A 15,041-nucleotide genomic window follows, 5' to 3' on the forward strand; every position below is an offset into this window, starting at 1 on the left:
AGACCGTCCTGGCCAACATGGTAAAACCCTGTCTCTATTAAAAATACAAAAATGAGCCAGGCGTGGTGGCATGTGCCTGTAATCCCAGCTACTCGGGAGGCTGAAGCAGGAGAATTGCTTGAACCCAGGAGTTGGAGGTTGCAGTGAGCCAAGATCACGCCACTGCACTCCAGCCTAGCAACAGAGCGAGACTCCGTCTCAAAAACAAAACAAAACAAAAAAACACCGTACCTCTTCATCAAATTGTATTCCATCTGTAATAAAATTGGCCATAATATGCTGATTTTATTAAAACAAGATACTTTACTGCTCATAAAATTATCTTAATAAATATTCAAATTTATAATGTCTATTATATAACTAGTGTACACTTTAGATGTGTTTCTTTGTGCAATGCACAATCCACTCAGCAGTAAATGACAATCCTGTATGAGCTATAAGGACAGAACCAGAATTTCACTCCAAAGTACCATCATTTACTCCCACCCTAAATGAGAATGATTAGTAATTTCACATAAATTTTGGCTGCATATGACTGCTGTCTCCTTTCAGTACTGTTTCATTCTCAAAGTACTCATAAAATATATTTATGTGGACATAAACCCACTGAATACATGGAAAGCAATTAATGCTGGATGGCTAGGAAGGGTGTCTCAGAGAACCCCTCATCAGTCTCTCCAGGCAAGAACTGCTTCTCCAAAGCCTGATTTTACCTACCAGGAAATTGAAAAATATTCTTAAGAATAGTATAAAATAGTTGTTCTCATAAATATCACCCAAATAACTCAATCTAAACCTTAAGGTATAATTATGACAAAAATGACTTGAATCAGATTTCACTGTGATGTTAAAGGGCTTCGGCTCAATATTAAGTCAAATTATGGAAGATACTAAGGTAACAGGGGTTTTGCCTTTTCCTAGAGATGATACGCCAGAGTGTGAAATGGCCTTAACACCCACTGAGAATAAAATTGCCCTTAGATAGAGCAATGCATGTGTACATGATGCTTTGCTCATCCAAGCCACCCTTTTTGGGTTTCTATTGTGTTGTAAGTTTTGTTAGGTGCTGAGGACACAGTAACAATCAGACCGATCCAGACCACGCTCTGCTCTCATTCCAGCTGACAAAATTAATGTCAAAAAGAAAAATGCAGTAAGTGCTACAACAGAGATCTAGACAAGGTGTAGCAGGGTCAGTTGGTGGGACCCTGCTTTGTCCCACACGCAGATTTTCTTGGGATTTAGGTAAATAGAGCTCATGATAATGTAAGTAAGCTTTAAAGTTAACTTAAAAAACAATCCCAGGACTGGGACAGTGGCTCATGCCTGTAATCCCAGCACTTTGAGAGACTGAGGCGGGCAGATCACCTGAGGTCAGGACTTCAAGACCAGCCTGACCAAATCCATCAGTCTGACGGAGAAACCCCATCTCTACTAAAAATACAAAATTAGCCGGGCATGGTGGCACGTGCCTGTAATCCCAGCTACTTGGGAGGCTGAGGCAGGAGCATCGGCTTGAACCCAGGAGGCGGAGGTTGCAGTGAGCCGAGATCGCGCCATTGCACTCCAGCCTGGACGACAAGAGCAAAATTCCATCTCAAAAAAAACTCCCTACTATCATACCATCATATTTGGTTCATAGTAAATATATAATAGACGTGAAATGAATAAATAAATGAACTTTCCAGCTTACAAATTAGACTTGGGCTATAAGAAAACATCCACATCAATTATAAAAGAAGTGTTCATGAATACAAAATATTTTTAAATACCCAAAAGCCTGAGGCAATTTGAATTGAGGAGAGATGCAATTTAAATACAAACCTCATACTGACCAACTTAAAAGACACATAAATTATTTGTAATGTCTATCTGAGCTATTTAATCATATATTTTCAGCATCTCAGTAACACATTTATTTTTTTTCAGTCACGTGGACCTTTTTTTTCCTTCTAAATCTCAACCATATTATCTATCTGGCTTTGCAAGGAAGATCAATAAGGAGAAGCTCTAACAATTTCCATTGGTTTTCCGTAATCCAAACTGAGATGATCCAGACTTAAACAAGATGTAGGGGGTCTGTGGATAGAGGAAGGCTGATTCCTTGCTGTATCTATAGAGGAGGTCTACACTTACAAATTCCAACTTTTTAGGTGGATAATTTGAGATGAAGGTTTGTTCTTTGAACATTTTTAATCATTCTATCCTGCCTCCCAAGGCTTCCAAGAGACATTTTACTGAAATAGAAGTAAAATGCTAAATACTTCACTCATCTTTTCTTCTAATTCTGTGTTTTGACCTTTTTTAAATTTTCATCTCACATTCTATTATAAATAACCTGAGGACAAGAACATCGTCTGTGCAGTTCTCTCTAATCAGCATCTATTCCAGCACCCTATGCAATGAAATACTCACAAAATATTTCCTAGTGATTGAATTGGACAGAAACTACTGTCTAATTGAAATGAAACTCAAAAGTTGGGACCTTTTTTTTAACATACTTTATGCAATGTCTGATGTGAAGGAAAATCACAAAATACGAGAATTAAGAGGCCTTGAAACTATTTTGTTATTATCAACAATTTATTTTTTTAACCCTGTGAACTTCCTCCATCCGAATTTCTACCACTACCACATAACAGAAAGTAGTTCCAAACTTTCTATGAGGAGTCCCTGGAACTGTAGAAGGGGAAGAAAAGAGAATATAAATACAACTTTATAGTATACACCACAATACACTTGAAGAGAAGATCCACTTCTCAATAACTTAATGAAATTTTGGAACCACTTAGGGCTACAACTTTGTTAGATATTAGCATTCAATACAATTTAAGTAAAACAATTAAATAAGAGCAGGCAATTTGGGTTGCAAACAGTTAAGAAGGCAAAACCAGGTTTCGATTAACTGTAAATTTTGTACAGCGAAACACTGGTAAGTTAGTTCTTGATTCTAAAAAAAAAATAAGTTTAAATTTACTTTTGAAAAACAGGCCTCATGTTCATCTGCTCTCTAGAACTGATAAAAGATGCAAGTTCCCACCCTATCTTTGGTAGGTGCATGTACACAGATCTGATAAGGAACTACACAAAGGGAAATGTTAGAAGTTGATCATTCTTAGCAACATAAGAAAACCATTAAAAATAAATATTTCCACAGGTACTTACAAGGTGAAATTTTTGTGTTCTAGCTTTTTTCATTAACGAACTTTCTCATAGCCCCTAAGAATCTGAATACAAACAAATATTTCTAATTTTTCCCATAGCTCTACATAAATTCCCTCCAACTTAACTTTTCTCCTTTCCTGAAATCAAATGTACATCTGTTTTACACAGGAGCAGCATAATGCTAGGCAATTAATAAGTGTGTTGGTGTTCATGCAACAGAGATTTGTTGCAACTATATGTAAACATTGTACTATGTCCTGGAGTACTACAGATTGAGCAAAATTATATAAACAGAATAGCCAGTATTCTTGATTTGAAATTTAAATATCAATACAAATACAAATAAAATGAAATAGTAAAGAGGTAAAGGGAGAAATGGGAGGGGATGTGGATGGGATGGGATGGGGAGGGGAGGGAAAGGGAGGGGAGGGGATGGGGTAAACTGATAGAATAAAAGACAATGGGGAGATTATTATCTTATTCTTGGCCCCATCTCACTCTTACATGATTATCATGCTGTGGTTCTACATTTTTCTAAATTACTATAAAAGTCTTAAAGACACAGCCTGCCCTATGTTTCTTCACATCTTTAGCACTGCCCAAATGGAGAATATAACTCTGAGAAAATAAATATTAATAAGTGATATGGCTTGGCTGTGTCCCCACCCAAATCTCATCTTGAATTCCCACGTGTTGTGGGAGGGACACAGTGGGAAGCAATTGAATCAGGGGGGCAAGTCTTTCCCGTGATGTTCCCATGATAGTAAGTTTCATGAGATCTGATGGTTTTAAAAAGAGGAATTCCCCTGCACAAGCTCTCTCTCTTTGCCTGCTGCCATCCATGTAAGACATGACTTGCTCCTCCTTAACTTCTGCCATGATTGTGAGGCTTCCCCAGCCACATGGAACTAAGTCTAGTTAGACCCCTTTCTTTTGTAAATTGCCCAGTCTCAGGTATGTCTTTATCAGCAGCATGAAAAATGGACTAAGACAGTCAATCAGTACCAGTAGAGTGGGGTGTTGCTGAAAAGACACCTGAAAATGTGAACTGGAACTGGATAACAAGTAGAGGTTAGAACAGTTTGGAGGGCATAGGAAGACAGGAAAATGTGGGACAGTTTGGAACTTCTAAAAACTTGTTGAATGGCTTTGACTAAAAGCCTGAAAGCAACATAGACAATAAGGTCCAGGTTGAGGTGGTCTCAGATGGAGATGAGGAACTTGTTGGGAAGTGGAGCAAAGGTGACTCTTGTTATGTTTTAGCAAAGAGACTGGCAGCATTTTACTTCTGCCCTAGATTTGCAGAATTTTGAACTTGAGAGAGATGATTTAGGGTATCTGGCAGAAGAAATTTCTAAGCAGCAAAGCATTTAAGATGTGACTTCAGTGCTGTTAAAGGCATTCAGTTTATAAGGGAAGCAGAGCATAAAAAGTTTGGAAAATTTGCAACTTGACAATGTGATAGAAAAGAAAAACCCATTTTCTGAGGAGAAATTCAAACCAGCTACAGAAATTTGCATAAATAACAAGGAGTTGAATGTTAATCCCCAAGACAATGGGAAAGGTGTCTCCAGGGCATGTCAGAGGTCTTCACAGCAGTCCCTCCCATCACAGGCCAGAAGGCCTAGGAGATACCGGTTACCTGGGCTGGGCCCTGGGTCCCCATGCTGTGTGCAGCCTAGGGACTTGGTGCCCTGCGTCCCAGGCACTCCAATGGTGACTTATAGGGGCCAAGGTACAACTCAGACTGTTTCTTCAGAGGGTACAAGCCCCAAGCCTGGGCAGCTTCCATGTGGTGTTGAGCCTGTGGGTGCCTACAAGTCAAGAATTGAGGTTTGGGAACCTCCACCTAGATTTCGGAAGATGTATGGAAATGTCTGGACACCCAGGCGATAGTTTGCTGCAGGGGTGGGGCCCTCACAGAGAACCTCTGCTAGGGCAGTGTGTGGAAGTGAAATGTGGGGTCAGAGCGCCCATACAGTGTCCCTACTGAGGCATCGCCTAGTGGAGCTGTGAGAAGAGGACCATCATCCTCCAGACCCCAGAATGGTGGATCCACCAACAGCTTGCGGCGTGCGCCTGGAAAAATCATAGACACTCAAGGCCAGCCCATGAAAACAGTCAAGAGGAGGCTATACCCTGCAAAGCCACAGGGGCGGAGCTGCCCAAGACCTTGGGAACCCACTTCTTGCATGAGCATGACCTGGATGTGAGACATGGAGTGAAAAGAAATCATTTTGGAGCTTTAAGATTTGACTGTCCCGCTGGATTTCAGACTTGCACAGGGCCTGTAGCAACTTTGTTTTGGCCAATATCTCCCATTTGGAATGGCTACCCAATGCCTGTACCTACATTGTATCCAGGAAGTAACTAACTTGCTTTTGATTTTACAGGCTTATAGGTGGAAGGGACTTGCCTTGTATCAGATGTGGACTTTTGAGTGAATGCTGACATGAGTTAAGACTTTGGGGACTGTTGAAAAGGCACGATTGATTTTGAAATGTGAGGACATGAGATTTGGGAGGAGTCAGGGGAGGAATGATATGGTTTGGCTGTGTCCCCACCCAAATCTCATCTTTAATTCTCACGTGTTGTGGGAGGGACCCGGTGGGAGGTAATTGAATCACAGGGGCAAGTCTTTCCTGTGCTGTTCTCGTGATAGTGAAAAAGTTTCACGAGATCTGATGGTTTTAAAAAGAGGAATTCCCCTGCACAAGCTCTCTCTCTTTGCCTGCTGCCATCCATGTAAGACGACTTGCTCTTCCTTGCCTTCTGCCATGACTGTAAAGCTTCCCCTGCCACGTGGAAGTGTAAGTCCAATTAAACCTATTTCTTTTGTGAAGGTATGTCTTTATTAGCAGCATGAAAACAGACTAATACAATACATCATACAAGAGAAATAGAAAATGACAGCACTAAAAGCAATGCTATGAACATAACAGCCCCAAGCATTAAGGAATCAGGTTATTAATTGTTACCTGAAATAAACCACGTAAATATTGTCTCAAAGTTTTACTTCTTAAAATCCATCATTGTGCCTTTGAAGTAGGAACTTCGGAAGTTTTAGAAGTGACACTCCTATAGTATTTATAGCAAAAACTACATCTTTCAAGAGCACTTTGGACTGGATTTCTACGTTTATCATAACATGGGATACATTTAATTTTCTAAATATTGAATGTTTCTTCTCCAATGGTGTTCCTCATGGAGAAAGAGTCCCAGCAAAAAAACAAATGCTGAAGCAAGGCCTCAAGCTTCTAACTACTTTTACTAAGTGACAGGGGACACTGGCGCCTTATTACTTAATCCCAAGGGGAAGATCTGCCATGCAGGAACTAGCAGCCCTCAGAGTCTAAAACCTGGAACATATAACATCCAACTCGCATGCTCACACATACGCATTTGCACGTGGGCTGACTTGCATCCAGGAGACAGCCCCTGAGCTCTTCACAAATTGCAGAGAAGGCCAGGAAATCAGCTCCAAAGATGATGTGCCTCTGCCCTGCTTCAGAGGCCCCAACTCACATCCTAACGGCTATGAGAGGTTTCCATGATCAAATCCAGGAGCAGAAGGCAGAAGTGAGGCTCACAAATGGTCCATCCGGGCTTTTCCGTGGAGCCCGTTTCTGCCCGACCCCCCTGAGGAATGTAAATGATCTGTTCAGGACTGAGCTGCTTTACCCTCGAGGATGTAAATTATTCATTACCCCCTCCTTCTTGCACATTTTTCCTTTCATTTTCTCCATCTACTCCCTGCTTTCTCTTTACCAGTTTATCTCTAAGCTACCTCAATTGCCTTATTCTGCTCTGCTCCCCTCAGAAACTTAAAAACGAAACCAGATTCACAAGCCAAATAACTGGATTAGATTTCTCTTCAACATATTAGAGAGTAGAGAAAGCGGCTTTGTAATATGTTTGATATTCAGCCTTTTAGAAAGCAATTCCTTAAATTACTCTGTTTAAATCTTTGAACTACTTAACTTTCTTTGATAGCACGCTAACATTGCACTAAAACCTGTGCAATGTTATGAAAACTTTAATTTCTGTAGTCAGTGCTTCCACATGAACAGCAGGGGGCAGTAGGATACCAAGAATTGAAGGAATTGTCCCGGGCTCTGAGAAACACTGTTGAATTACTGCAGTGGGTCTGTGTACTCGTGATGATCTCAGCTCTCAGATGAAGTCTTTTGTTTTGTGTCCTATTTTACAATGCACCGTTCAGTTTTCTATATGAGTTGTGGCTTAGTCACAGTATTTCACTGTGACAGCTTAGCTTAAGAAAAAGAAAGGTGAAGGAAAAAAAGGGAGGAAAAGAAAAAGAGAAGATGTAAATGCTTCCAAATAAAACACATCATGAAAAGGAAAAAGTAATCCTGTACATACATATAAAGTTTGTCCCTTCTCTGTTCCCATCCTAGACACAGTTTTTCCAGATTACAGACTGAATTCATCCCTATATTCCTCCTCAAAACACACAAACACACGCACACATCTGCCATATAGTTTTCTGTCAAAACAGATTTCTTATAAAAAGAAAAAACAACACAAAAAATACAAAAAACTCTTTTAAAATACTTGACTTTTTAAAAAAAATTCAAAAAAATCTCTCATTTTCTGTCCTTTATCAAGCTTCCGAGTATAGAATTTTAGTTTTTCATGCTTTTTGAATGCTAGTCAAAATACCTTTCATTAATGTGAATGTTGCAATAAGATTCTTCCTCTGTAAATGCACAGCTTCAGATAAATAGCCAAAAGCTATAGATGTTATCTATATCTGATATGTTTGGAGGTGGAATATGAAGTACAAACTGAAATATGAGAGACTTGAAGAATATTCAAGGATTGTTGAAATAGCACAGGTTGGGAAAGGTTCTTAGTAATCCAACCCTCAAAGTTAGCAAATATGAAACTTCTTTTATGCATAATTTGAGTTATACCCAAAATATCATACCTGCAAGCCTAGTTTCCTCTCCTACCTAGACTGGAATTCCCAGGGTTATTTATGTGTTCTCATAGAGTTATTAATTTATTACTGTGATATAGCAGATGTATTATTTCAACATCTGGTACCAAAATTCCTCTTGAAGGAGGGATTCTTTGCTCCCTACTGACAGGGCCCTATCTGATCCTCTGGCCTTATCTCCTACTATTTTCCTGCTTTCCAGCTTTGATCACACCAGCTCCCTTGCTGTTCCTTAGAGCATACTGGGTACTCTATGCCTCAGGGCCTTGGCCTTAGCTGTCCTCTGTCAGGAACAATCTTACCTCATTTATCCAAATGATTCATTCCTTTGCCTATTTCAAATGTTTGTGCAAAAACCACTTCCTCCGTGAGGCCTTCCCTGACCACCTATTTAAAATGGAATATTCTCCCCAGCATTTTTTATGCACCCTTTCTCCTTTATTTTCCTCAATAGCACTTATCACCATCAAATATGCTACATATTACACAGGTAAATATAATACAGGAGATAACTGAGACCAAACATATCAGCCAACAGAGGGCTCAACTTCAGTGTTAAAACAAAAAGAAAAATAGGTTGATTTCAAAGGAAAACCCAACTCTATGCTGTATATAAAAGACAAAGACCCACCTAAAACAAAACAATTCAGAAATGCTAACAATGAAAGGAAGGATGGGTAAAGGTCTACTAAGAAAATGCAAATTAAAAAAAGAAAGAATTGAGATTTTGAAATTCAATAAAATAAAATTCAGACCAAAAACCATTATTGAGACAAAGAACATCTTATAATCCTAAAGGCTACAATTCACAGTGAAAATAAAAGATTTATGAAAAAGTATGCAGTGAATAACACAGCAGCTACTTTCACAAGTAGGAATTATAAGAGATTCAAAGAGAAATCGAAATACACTAATAATAGCAGACTATAGTACATTTACCTTAGACAAAAAAATACAAAAACACTTATGAAAATTGACTCTAATTTACAATACAGACATGTATGCCTCAATAAATCATATAAATATAATATAAATATTTACCATAATATGATAAAACTAGAAAGTTATAATCAAAACATAAGAAAGCCCCACCTTGAAATTTAAAATTTTTCTATTAAACATAGCTTGCCGCAAAGGGAAATATCAATTAATAATGAGAATTTCTAGAAAAAAAATGAAAACATGACATTAGAATTGACAAGATGCAGCTAAAGAGTATTCAGAACAAAACTGATAATTTAAATAAATAATGAAATGTACGAATTAGATATTTCACTCAAAAAGAAAACGTTAGATATATTTAAGGTTCTTTTCCATTTTGAATTTTGGATTTAATTTTCTTTTTAATTGAGCAACATAGTTTTGTTTTGTTTTTGTTTTTTTTTTTTTTTTTTTTTGGAGTCTCCCTCTGTCACCGAGGCTGCAGCACAGTGGTGCAACTGGCCAGTCTGCTCTTGAACTCCTGACCTTGAGTGATCCACCTGCCTCAGCCTCCCAAAGTGCTGGGATTACAGGTGTGAGCCACTGCACCCAGAAAGCAACCTAGATTTTAAAACATGAGATAAATAGGCCTAACTGTATTTAACTACATCTAACATTTTTACTAACAGTTATAATACTGGTAGATTTTGGAAACTATTATATACATTATGGAGAAAAGTAAATTATTCTGTTAATATCATTTAGGAGCCATGATTTTCAGCATCGGGGAAAAGAGATGCAATATAAAATCAAGTAAGTAAAAACCCTATAATCTTCTATTAGAATTGGAATATCAACACAAATTTATTATTCATTTTCATCTTTCTTTGAAAAACTACATCTCTCCTAGATCTTGTGTTGAAGAGTCTGGGAAGTGATAAGTCATTTAACCATGAACATCTTTAAGTGTAGATTGCAGCATCCAAATATCTTTTTCACTAGAAGCAATCAGGACACCTTTGAGAAATGACTGATTCTACGTCTGAGGCAGTAAATGTACAATATGACACTGGAACTCTTACAGTGTCAGAAAGCAATCAAGACATTTGAGCTTGTGTCAAATAAAGGAGCCAAAAATGACCAAAGATGGGCAATTTGAAATTCAAAATGGATATCCACTGCAATTATATAAAAGTGTAAACAGAGATGCAGATACAATCAACATGAAACTCCTGGAAGCAACAGGAGATTCAATATGGTTGCAAGATACAAAATTAGACACAGAAATCAGTACCTTAATTTATGTAAGAACCTAGCCGTTATAAGGAAAAGTAGAAGAGATAATTCCAACAAAAAAAGAGAAATACTCTAAGAATAAATTTAACAAGTGAAAAACCTTTATGATGCTTTCGTGAAAGACACAGAGCTGAAACCTGAGCGAAAGAAAAAATAAACCTTGCTTTTCAAAAGGAAAAAAATGTCAAAAGGAAAATGCAACATCATAAACGGAAAAGATATGCAGAAGATTTTGTTTTCAGAAAGTATTTTTACGGAGCTATATTCTATAGTTTACATGAAAAAATAACCAAGCATATAAAAAAAAGCTTCAGAAAACAGCAATAATGCAGTCTAGCCCTACCAGATACTGAAATATAGTCTCTAATAAAAACAGTATAATATTAGCCCATAAGTAGACAATAAGATCAATGTGGAAAAAAAAAAAGAAAATATATCTTAGATCCAATTACAATGTGGAAATTTATGTATGTGATAAAAATATTTCAAATCGCTGCTCAGGGGGTGCTTTTTAAATTAAATGTTATGACAGCTAAAAAGTCATTTGAAAATAGATAAAATTCACATAGGTAGAATTCCTGCATATATGTTCGTGTGTACATACATATTACTCGTGAATCGTATAATGAGGAACCAATCTGACATCTCCAAATTGAAGGATATTCTGCAAGACCACTGGGCTAGACTTTTCAGAAATGTCAATACCAGGAGAAACAAACAAAAAAAGGCTAGGGAACTGTTCTATATTGAAGGACGCGAAAGAGACTTGACAACTGCAATATGTGATTCTTACTGATACACTATGTGCTTCTTGTTAAATCTCGGATTTACATTTTACAAACTATAGGGTAAAGAAGGACATTTTGGGAAAACTGAGGAAATTCAAATATGAAATATATCCGATTATTGTAATCTAACAGTGTTACATTTCCTAAGTATGATGATGCGCATTGTGATCCTGTGGTCCTCAATTGAGGCAATTTTGCACCTCTCCTTTTTCCCCCAACCCTCCCCCCCCCCCCCCCCCCCCCCCCCCCCCAACCACACCTTTTGGGTTTGGCAGTGTCTGGAGGCATCGTTGGTTGTCACAATTGGGTGAGGGGTTTGCCACTGGCACCTAATGGGTAGAGGCCAGGGATGCTGCTAAATAGTGGTTGTTTAGCTCAGGACACCCCCACCCCACCCCGTCACCCCCACCTCACGGGCACAGACAGCAAAAACTCATCTTGCCCAAAATGTCAATATCGCGGGGTTGAGAATGTAGAACAATCCCTTTTTCTGAGGGGATACATACTGAGATATTAGGCTGAATCACATGACATTGTCTCTTGCGTAGGTCAAGTATCGGCAATACTTAAGGACGAAGGGTTATGACGTTCACAACAAACTCTCAAAATAATGAACAAGCCCTTCCGCCCCGGCTGCCCCGCGACCTAGGGGACCCGAGAAGGGCGCACTAGCCCGGGGCGCGGAGGCCGACGCCGAGCCTGCGCGGTGGGAGGCGCTGAGAGCTCACTGCGCACGCGCCGGTCGGCCGGCCGCACCCACGCGGCTCAGCTCGCGAAGTTGCAGACAGCCCGGCGAACCGCTCAATGCGCTTCTTCTGCCCGCCGCAGAGAAAGGGAAAGAAAACTTCGCAGGGGCTCCGTTGGCTTCTCGACGAGTGACAAAGATGCTTTCCCAGATAGAAGACCGGAGCCCTGCTCCTTTGCGATCCGCCAAGGGCTGCAGAGAGCATCCTCATCCATTTGGGCACCCCTGTCCAGGAAGAGCCCGGCCATCCCTTTCCAGATTGGATCCTTCAGAGGTGAATTTTCTTCGGTGGATTCCGATTTGCTCCGTCTGACCAGCCTAGGCAATCCAGCATCGCGTGGTACCAGTGCCCCTGGGCACACTTGCTTCACGCCGGCGCCGGCTCCGCCTCGCCAGCAAGCGCATTCCCAGGTAAACATTTTAAATACCTTAGAATTCTTCTGCCTAGAGTCTCTAATCAAGAAGTTTACTCACTTTTTCTGTAAAGAGCCATAAAGCAAATACTCTAGAATTTGGGCCTGGAACTGTCTCTGTAGCGTATCCGTCTTTGTTTTGACAATGTAAAAACCACTCTGAGCTGCTGGCCTTACAAAAATAGAATCATGAGGACTGTGATGATTAAAGCCTGATCACTAATGCACCCAAGCACAGAGGCTAAGCGCCAGTGAGTCCTCCACCGCTTCCTAGGCCCGACCATAGTTTTGCAGTTAGGATCCAGGTTTTATGAGGACTGGGACCCACCCAGGTTTAGTTCAGTCTCTTGAATCCCTCCCTGCACCTGCACCTCAGCTCCTCCCCCTAGGCCGGTGGCCCGTGGTGAGTTCCTGGCAGTCTCCTAGGCCACCGGGAAACACTCTGACCAACTGCCACGCCCTCCTTTGCTCCAAAATGACAAGCTCTTTTCATCTGGGAGCAAAAGGTGAAGTCTCCACATTTGAACTAAATGAGTTTAGTATAAAAGTATCTCAGACAATTGTATTTTAATAGTATTTTTTCTGGTGATAAATGTAATATATGTCTACCATGGTCATTTGGAAAATTCTGAGACGTATATAGGAGAAAATAAATTCTCCATAACCCTAACCCACAAAAAATAACTTTTGAAATGCTCGTGTATTTTTAAATTCTTTTTTAATGCATATTATAGGACAACTTACTGAACAATTGAATTTTTAGAAATACTTTTAATAAAACTTGTGTTGTAGTACAGCATACAGGAAAGCGTACAAATGACAAATACATTTCAGTAAACTTTCAAAGATTAACACAAACATGTCCGGGCAACCACAACCCAACTCAAGAAATTAATAGTAGCATTCTTCATCCCCCTGTTAGTTTTGTCTATTCTGACATTTCACATGAAATGAATTACTTGGTAAATATTTTATAGTATTTGGTTTATTTCACTTTATATTATATTTGAATTCATCCATGTCATTGCATGTAATAAGTCTTTTTTTAAATTTTATTCTAGGCTGTATGAAATTCAGTTATATGAGTATACACAATTTATTCTTTTTGCTGTTATTTTTTCTTAATTACAGATGTATTGAGATATAATTCACATGCCATACAGTTCATCCACTTACAGTGTGCAATTCAATGTGTACAATTCAATGCTTTCAGCGTATTCACAGATATATGCAACCATCACCACAGTCAATTTTAGAAAATTTCCATCACCTGGAAACTTCATACCCTTTAGCAATTACTCCCACAACCCCAATTCCCTATCCTTTCTAGCCCCAAGCAACCACTAATTTTTCTGCTCTATAGATTTGCCTATTCTGAACATCTCACAAAAATTGCACCGTATGATATGCGGTCTTTTGTGACTGGTCCCTTATGCTGATACTGGACATTCAAGTTCTTTCCAGGTTTGGAGCTATTACAGATAATACTTCCGTGAACATTATTCTGTGGATCGGTTCACATAGATACACATTTCTGTTGGGATACATATCAAAGGTTTGCTCATAACCAGCTATAATTACAGTGCCAAGCAGTTTTTTAAATTTACAGGCCTGCCAGCATTATATGATGAGAGTTCTCATTGTTCCACGTCCTCTCCAACATTTGGGGTTTATATAGTATTGATTTCTATTTCTCGGATGACTAAAGATAAAGAGCATCTTTCATGTAATTATTGGTCACTCGGATATGCTCTTTAGTAAAGTGGCTTTTAGGCATTCACCCATTTTTCTATTGGCTAATCTTCTTCTACTTGATGTGTATATTCTAGATAAGTGCTGCAAACGAACACCTTTTCCTAATTAAAGGCTTGCATTTTAATTCTCTCATTTTTAGATTTTGATAAAGGTAAATCTTTAATTTTTATTGAGGTCTAATGTATCACTTTTTGTTCATGGTTAGTGCTTTTGCTAACCTGTAGGAAATCATTGCCTACCCCAAGGTGACAAGGGCATTCTCTTACGTTACCATCTGGAACCTTAAGTTTTTTCTTGGAACACTTAGATGTGCTAACTACCTAAAATTAATTTTGGCATATGGTGGCAAGTGAGGACTATTTTTTTTTTTGTCATGTAGCTATCCAACTGACCTAAGCTTTTCTTGGAAAAGAAAGTCCTTTCCCCACTGCTCTGCAACATCACCTTTGTCATAAATCAATAGAAATAGACCTCCAGATGTTGGAATCAGTAGAAAAGGAATATAAAATATATTTATGGTTATTTTAAATTATTAAAGATTCTTACTAAGGGTAGTTATGATAAATGAAGACAGGGAATTTCAAGATAAATACAACTAATAGAAGAAGAACAAAATGGAACCCCTAGAACTGAAAAATATAATAACTGAAATCATTTGATGGGATTATCAGTAGATTGGACACACAGTAAGGAGAATCAGGAAACTTAAAGATAGGTCAATAGAGAGCCAGGCACAGTGGCTCATGCCTGTAATCCCAGCACTTTAGGAAGCCGAGGCGGACAAATCATTTGAGGTCAGAGGTCAGAGGTCAGAAGTTTGAGACCAGCCTGGTCAACATGGTGAAACTCCGTCTCTACTAAAAATACAAAAATTAGTTGAGTGTGGTGGTGCACACCTGTAATCCCATCTACTCGGGAGGCTGAGGCAGGAAAATCGCTTGAACTGGGGAGATGGAGGCTGCAGTGAGCTGAGATTGCACCATTGCACTCCAGCC

General features: G+C 39.1%; 1 long non-coding RNA gene across 1 annotated transcript in view; it reads right to left on the reverse strand.

Annotated features, from left to right (window-relative positions):
- LOC104680595 overlaps window positions 1–11,834 on the reverse strand; it is a 121,366-nt gene extending 109,532 nt beyond the window's left edge. The window contains exon 1 of the long non-coding RNA XR_750479.2: window positions 11,640–11,834. This is a non-coding gene — a long non-coding RNA (uncharacterized LOC104680595). The remainder of the gene's footprint in view (window positions 1–11,639) is intronic.
- Window positions 11,835–15,041: the final 3,207 nt, after the last annotated feature.

Source organism: Rhinopithecus roxellana, chromosome 1, assembly GCF_007565055.1.
Source record: "Rhinopithecus roxellana isolate Shanxi Qingling chromosome 1, ASM756505v1, whole genome shotgun sequence".
In the NCBI taxonomy this organism is placed as follows: Eukaryota; Metazoa; Chordata; class Mammalia; order Primates; family Cercopithecidae; genus Rhinopithecus; species Rhinopithecus roxellana.